This window comes from Ochlerotatus camptorhynchus, unplaced genomic scaffold, assembly GCF_037179485.1.
Source record: "Ochlerotatus camptorhynchus isolate MF236.1 unplaced genomic scaffold, CSIRO-AGI_Acam_v1.1 ptg000314l, whole genome shotgun sequence".
Taxonomy (NCBI): domain Eukaryota; kingdom Metazoa; phylum Arthropoda; class Insecta; order Diptera; family Culicidae; genus Ochlerotatus; species Ochlerotatus camptorhynchus.
In genome coordinates, this window is record NW_027040802.1 from 3,865,515 (window position 1) to 3,872,500 (window position 6,986).

At 39.3% G+C, this 6,986-nt stretch overlaps 1 pseudogene; it reads right to left on the reverse strand.

Moving 5' to 3' along the window:
* Positions 1-6,678: 6,678 nt before the first annotated feature.
* LOC135707634 (uncharacterized) overlaps positions 6,679-6,986 on the reverse strand; it is a 2,417-nt pseudogene continuing 2,109 nt past the window's right edge.

A 6,986-nucleotide genomic window follows, 5' to 3' on the forward strand; every position in this document is an offset into this window, starting at 1 on the left:
GGAAAAGCATGACCGCGTAAATTTGGAATTAAGTGTTTACATTTTGAAGTCTAGAGAGAAGCAACAAAATTTGGAACAAGAGTCAGAAGTACCATTTGTTTTGAGCTGACTTTGCATCGTTCCATTCGCAAGAATTTTGTAAGCAGAACGATAAATGATATCGAGTGCTTATCGATACCTGCAAAATCCAAGATTTCCCTATGTTTTTCAATTGCCGTTCAAATGAAAATTTCCTCAAAAATCACAACTACTCCAATTACTTTTTTACAAAAAAAACATGGTAAGGTTGATCCTTGTTGATTGAAAAGGCAAAAGAGGAGCTACACACAATCATAACAAACTTTTTTCGACAACTATGGCTAAGGTTCCAGGGTGGACTCCTAGCTAGCTGTATCAAAGTTAGGCACTATTTACTAACGAAAATAATCGTTAATATGCATCTACTCGATATTTCGTGATGTAATCATAAGTTGAACTACTAAAAGCACAGTTAATAATATTTCAACATACCACGGACAAAATGATAGTTTTACACCTATTCAACGTAATCCTCAATTATATTCAATTAACATAATTTCCGTCATGAATCCAATGCAAACCAATAAGACGAAGAAATAATGCATCTGTACATAAGCAATATTACTGAAAAACAACGGTCTTGATTGGCTTCTGACTGACTTGAAAATATTAGCTAAAAAATCCTTTGAAAAGCCCTCTGTCGAGCTAGTCGAAAAAAGAATGCCCACACGTCAAACTCCGTCAAGCATTTAGACAGCGGACGAACACCAACTCATTACGCATTACCGTGACTACTGACAATTCGCCTCTTCGGTCACTCTGTAACTCTTCACTCCTATGGTAAAGTCCCATAAGCAAACATCAGTCTGGAGTGAAACTTGGTGAACATTTCCTTACCCCTTCACTCCTATGAAAATCCCATATGATTCTGTCAATCTTAGCGTGAAGAAACGACGGCTTGCTGGAGGAATGAATAGATAAGACAAAGTCCGCTAGATTTCATGCACAGATTGTCAGATGCTTATGGGATTTTACAAGGAGTAAAGAGTTGCAGAGTCGCCGTTAACGCCAATGCTTACTTTCGTAAGGGCCAATGCTGCAAACGTAAACAATTACTTTTTTGCGTTAATTTCTCGAAAATGAAAACTCCTTCAAGAAAACCAACACCATGATTGTGTAGAGAAAGAGTCCTCCTATACGATAAAATTAGTGGCTTACAAGGATTGACTTTGACCTACGAGACATTAACGAAAAAAGCCATTGTTTATGTTTTCGACATTGGTCTTTATGAATGCTCAGTGTCGATATCACCAAAATTTTATTTTGACAGATCGATGTCCACTATGCCAGTTATACCACTGGGGCACTACAAAAAAGGGGTCGGATTTGAGTCAGCTTTTTGTTATGTGGCTGAAGCTAGGTGGATTGGACTTGCCATCAACGCATCAAAGACAATATACATGAAATGAAGAGGTTCTAGGGAAGAGAATGTTAGCCTCCCACCCCGAGTTCAGATTGACGGTGACGAAATCGAGGTGGTCGATGAGTTCGTGTATTTGGGCTCACTGGTGACCGCTGAAAATGATACCAGCAGAGAAATTCAAAGACGAATTATGGCAGGGAATCGTGCCTACTTTGGACTCCGGAGAACGCTCCGGTCGAATAAAATTCGCCGTCGCACGAAGTTAACTGTCTACAAGACGCTGATTAGACTGGTAGTCCTCTACCGGCCACGAGACCTGAACTATGCTCGTGGAGGGCCAACGCGCCCTTGGTGTTTTCGAACGGAAGGTGTTGCGTACCATCTACGGTGGAGTGCAGATGGATGACGGAACGTGGAGGAGGCGAATGAACCACGAATTGCACCAGCTGCTGGGAGAACCATCCATCCACACTGCAAAAATTGGGCGACTGCGGTGGGCGTGGCACGTCGTAAGAATGCCGCAAGATGACCCAGTGAAAATGGTTCTAGTACGCGACCCAACTGGAACAAGAAGAAGAGGCGCGCAGCGAGCAAGGTGGATCGACCAAGTAGAAGGCGTCCTGCGGACCCTTCCCAGACTACGAGGCTGGCGAAGTGTGGCCATGGATCGAGTAGAGCAAAGGACAACAAGGCCTTAGCCTGATTGGTAAGGTAAGTAACGCCAGCTAGCGCTGAAAGTATCAGAAGTGCATGAGTCGCTTCACAGTGGTCCAGGAGAGAGTAAGGAATGGGTTTTAGTGGAGCTGCACTAGGCAACTAGTAGATACCACACCGTGCCAAGTACACTACAGGCCACCCTTATAAACTAATACCATAAACGAACTGTAACCCATATGGTCGAACCATCCCACACACAGTTGGATGATACTCCGAACACGTCGTTAAGCTCTTTCTTAGGGTTATTTCTATTAGGGCAGGCTTCTAAAAACTTCCCTAAACCTTACAATAAAAAAAACAGACACACACACGCGCGGATAAGACCACCCGCGTGCTATTCAGGCTGCTAGTTCGACAACTTTAGCCGTTGCTATTTAATTTTGAAACTTTGGGAGTTTCTGTTGAAACAGAATTTGGACAACTTACGTTTATAGCTGCCTATCTGACATTCCAATTCGTAGGCCAGTAAAAGAATTTTCTCAAGGGTGACCTTCAGAAACTTACCCGTCAGAGGTCTAAATTCTTCATTATTTGTGATTTTAATGCAAAACACCGCTCATGAAATAATGCTCAAAGCAATTCCAATGGTAATATTCTGTTTGATGATTGTTCCGCAGGTTTTTACTCTATTTAATATCCAAACAGCCCAACATGCTTTTCTTCAGCAAGAAATCCCTCCACTATTGATTTGGTCTTCACTGATTCATGTCAACTTTGTAGCCAATTGGTTGCCCATGCTAACTTCGGTTCTGATCACCTTCCAGTATCTTTTGAAATATGTATTCCAAGAAATAATTTCTAATCCCAACAGCTCTACTTTTAATTACCATAGAGCTGATTGGGAGCAATATCGATCATTTATGGAATATAGCTTTGATCTAAACATACCTTTGCAAACCAAAGATGAAATTAATTTATTATGCTTTTGAATCTCTGACTACTTCTATAGTTGAAGCAAGAGCTGCCTCAGTACAAAAATGCGAGGTTAAATTCGATTCAGTTATAATAGACGACGATCTTCAGCTCTTGATCCGTCTTAAAAATGTCCGTAGGAGATAATATCAAAGAACACGCGATCCTGCCATGAAAGTTATCTGGCGGGATTTGCAAAAACAAATTAAAAAGCGATTCTCTGCCCGGAGGAACAAAATATTTGAAAATAATGTTTCTAAATTAGACCCGAGTTCCAAACCCTTTTGGAACAAATTAAAAAGCGATTCTCTGCCCGGAGGAACAAAATATTTGAAAATAATGTTTCTAAATTAGACCCGAGTTCCAAACCCTTTAAACTATTAAGAGTTTTCACAACATTTTTGAAAAAAAAAAACCCAAAAGCCTATTACAGCGCTTAAATAAGGTGGTAAAATTTTGATCACAAATTCGGAAAAAGCTAGAAACTTGTTAACCAATTTGAAAGTTCCAATAATTTCAGTTTGGGTCTTACCAGTCCTACTGAGAATCAGGTTGCTCGGGAGTATCTGAATATTTTCTCTCGAGAAAGTATTTTTGATGATTCCTGGGGGACTGATTTGGATGAAGTATGATCTCTAACTAATATGTTACATAATATGAAAGCTCCAGGTGATGATAGAATTTTCTATATCCTCATCAAAAAACTCCCAGAAAGTACCTTGTCTTTCTTGGTAAAACTTATTTAATTATGTTTCCATGTGACCTGATAAATGCAAAAATGTCAAAGTTGTTCCAATTTTGAAGCCGGATAACAATCCAGCTGAAGCTTCTAGCTACCGTCCAATAAGTTTGCTTTCTTCGATAAGTAAACTTTTTGAAAAGATACTTTGAATAGAATGATGCTTCACATCAATACGAACTCAATTTTTGCAGATGAGCAGTTTGGATATCGCCATGGGCATTATAGTACTTATCAACTATTAAGAGTTACCAATTTAATTCGTTCGGACAAATCGGAAGGTTGGTCAACTAGAGTTGCTCTTCTAGACATAGAAAAAGCATTCGACAGTGTTTTGCACATACACAATTAAAACACTATATATTGCCTATGTGAGGTCAATACTGGAATATTGCAGCATTGTATGGTCTCCTTTTTCAATCACGCACGAAGAAAGATTAGAATCCGTACAAAAACAATTTCTATTATACGCTCTTCGTAAATTAGGTTGGACATCATTTCCTCTCGCGAGAGGAATCACCACAATTCATGCATTTAGCTGGCATGTAGCAATTTTTGTTCCGTGACCCCATCCCTGGCACTTACGGCAGAGGTTTTGGAAATTTCCTCCAGTCCTCCTGAAGTGTGTGTTCCCACTTCAATCGGACATGGAGCATAAGGCTCGCTGTTTCCAAGGCCTTAAGGTTGTTTAGGTCACTAGTGCACTTGAAGTGAACTAAATAAAAATCATTAGTAATCCCGTTGCGTGAATCGCCAGGACGGGATTTCATTTTCATTTTGATTACTTGGAGTGGCACTACTCCAAGTAATTTTGCCAGTTTATTTTTGATCTGATCCAGGGATTACCCACTGGGCAGTCCTTTCATGACAACCTTGAACGCACGTTTTGGTGTTGTAAGTAAACAAATTATGCTGCTTCTCACTAAGATACTTGAGAAGACATTTGATTCCGTCCAAGGTTTCAGCCAATACACGGCATTCACCCGACGGAATTTGCAGTGAAAACTTAAATTTCACGAAGTTCAGTTTTTCCTGGATGATGGATCATTCTCATCATCCGTGAGCAAATCAAATTGATTGCTCAAATTAATTTCATCAGAAGGGGGATCAAGAGATTGCCCTTTTCTTTTGCGCTTAGGTGCCATGGCGGCAGTAATTTTTGTATCCAAATCGACTTCCAAGCTATATTCAGATTACTATAAGAATCTGAAGAATAGAAGAGGAATTTTCCAAATCGATATCCAAGAAGGATTACCTCGGGCAGGGTCCAAATAAGGATCGAAGAGGAATAAGAGTCAAACGAGGTAGCAAATTTACAGGTTTATTGAGCACTGAAAGGTGCTGTTTAAATTTGTTGTAGCTTTAGGTAGTAGTAACACTTCCTTCAACAAAAAGCAAATAGATCCGCACGGAAAGAGAGCACGATGCGGACTGTTTGGCATCACGGGGTTTACCTTCTCCTCTCATTGCCCATTGATGGCGAGGTGTACCCGATTGTAGTACAAAAGATGCGTAGTGGACGATATTGTGATGTTTTGATTTTAATGTATCATCAAATAGTTGTTGATATTGCGTGTGATGAATATCAAATAACGAGCTCAATGTGTCTAGTAATGTTGGATGTATTTCACGTAACATTAAAATGTGGCAAATTTTCAAAAGACTGCAAAAAATATAACCAAACACTTTCGGGATCAACATGCCAATTATTAGTAGAAAAATGTTATTATTGTTTTGATTTCACTGACAGTCATTTTACTTTACTTTTAATTATTTTCCTGCCTTTGATGTCATTTGGTATGTTCGAAGAGTTCAAACTTCCGAAAACGAAAATGTTCTTCCTACAGTTAAGTTCATCAAGAGTCAACATTTTTATCAATTTGATGAAATAGTTTAAGCAATGAGCAAGCCCGTATACGGTGGTATGATGGAATCTGATTGAAAACACTGTTCTTATGAATACCAGTGTTTGAAACATCATTTTGTTGTAAATCACGTTCGTAACCATCTCTTGTCCTAAAACTTTGTTCGTATTCTGTACTATCCTTTAACGTTGTTTACGGTTACGTTTGCACATTCTGCAATAACAATTGGCTCTAGCCGATTCAACCAAATCCAGAATACCTGAGATACCTAGATTATCTCCCGTTATAACTCCTATTATGAAATGAACAGTGATACTTGCCTTATTGTGAGTTAGTTTTTTAAATCGATTAACAGTTCTACTAGGTTACTGAATAAATCTTCATTTTCGTATTCTTTTCTGTCTTCCGATAAAACAAATCCTGCCACTAAGATGTTAGCTAATTTGGCCAGAATAAAACCTGGCAGACAAGGAATGTAGTAATATATTCCTAATACACTGGAGTCGCTTTTTACGCGGGTGATACGTCCCGCGTAAAAAAAACCGCGTAAAAAAAACCGCGTAAATTCCGGAATCCGCGTAAAAAAAACCGCGTGAATTCCGAAATCCGCGTAAAAAAAAAACGCGTTAAAAAAGACCGTGTAAGAAAAAACCGCGTAAAAAGCGTATACCGCGTCAATTCTGAAATCCGCGTAAAAAAAACCAAAATCCGCGTAAAAGAAAACCGCGTAAATTCCGGAATCCGCGTAAAAAAAAACCACGTAAATTCCGAAATCCGCGTAAAAAAAAACCACGTAAAAAAAACCGCGTAAAAAGCGACTCCAGTGTATAGACGTACGAGACGCATGAGGGGAAACTGTGTCCGTAGTGGTGAAATCATCGAAGAACAAGTTAAGCGATATGACGATTTTACACACTTAGTTTTTTTCTACCGAACTCGGCTGTGCAAATCTCAGCAAAATAAGTTTCACTGAGATCACAGCAAAATAAGTTTCACTGAGATCTCAGCAAAAGTGACATTTGATTGCTGAGTCTCGGATAATGCTTAGCTGAATCTCAGCAAACAAATAAAATGTTTACTGAGATCTCAGTAAAACTGTTTTCTGCCGAGATTTGCACAGCCGAGGTCGGTAGAAAAAACTAAGTGTGTAGAATAAATGTTGGCTCTCGTCTGCTGCCATATGGTACCATCAATAAGACTGCGAATATAACCATCTTTTGACGGTGTTAGATTTTCAAGAATTGTTGTGCTTCGTTGCGTTCGGATTTAGTTGTACAGCATTCGTTCCTGTCTTCCTGAGTTTCACCCACAT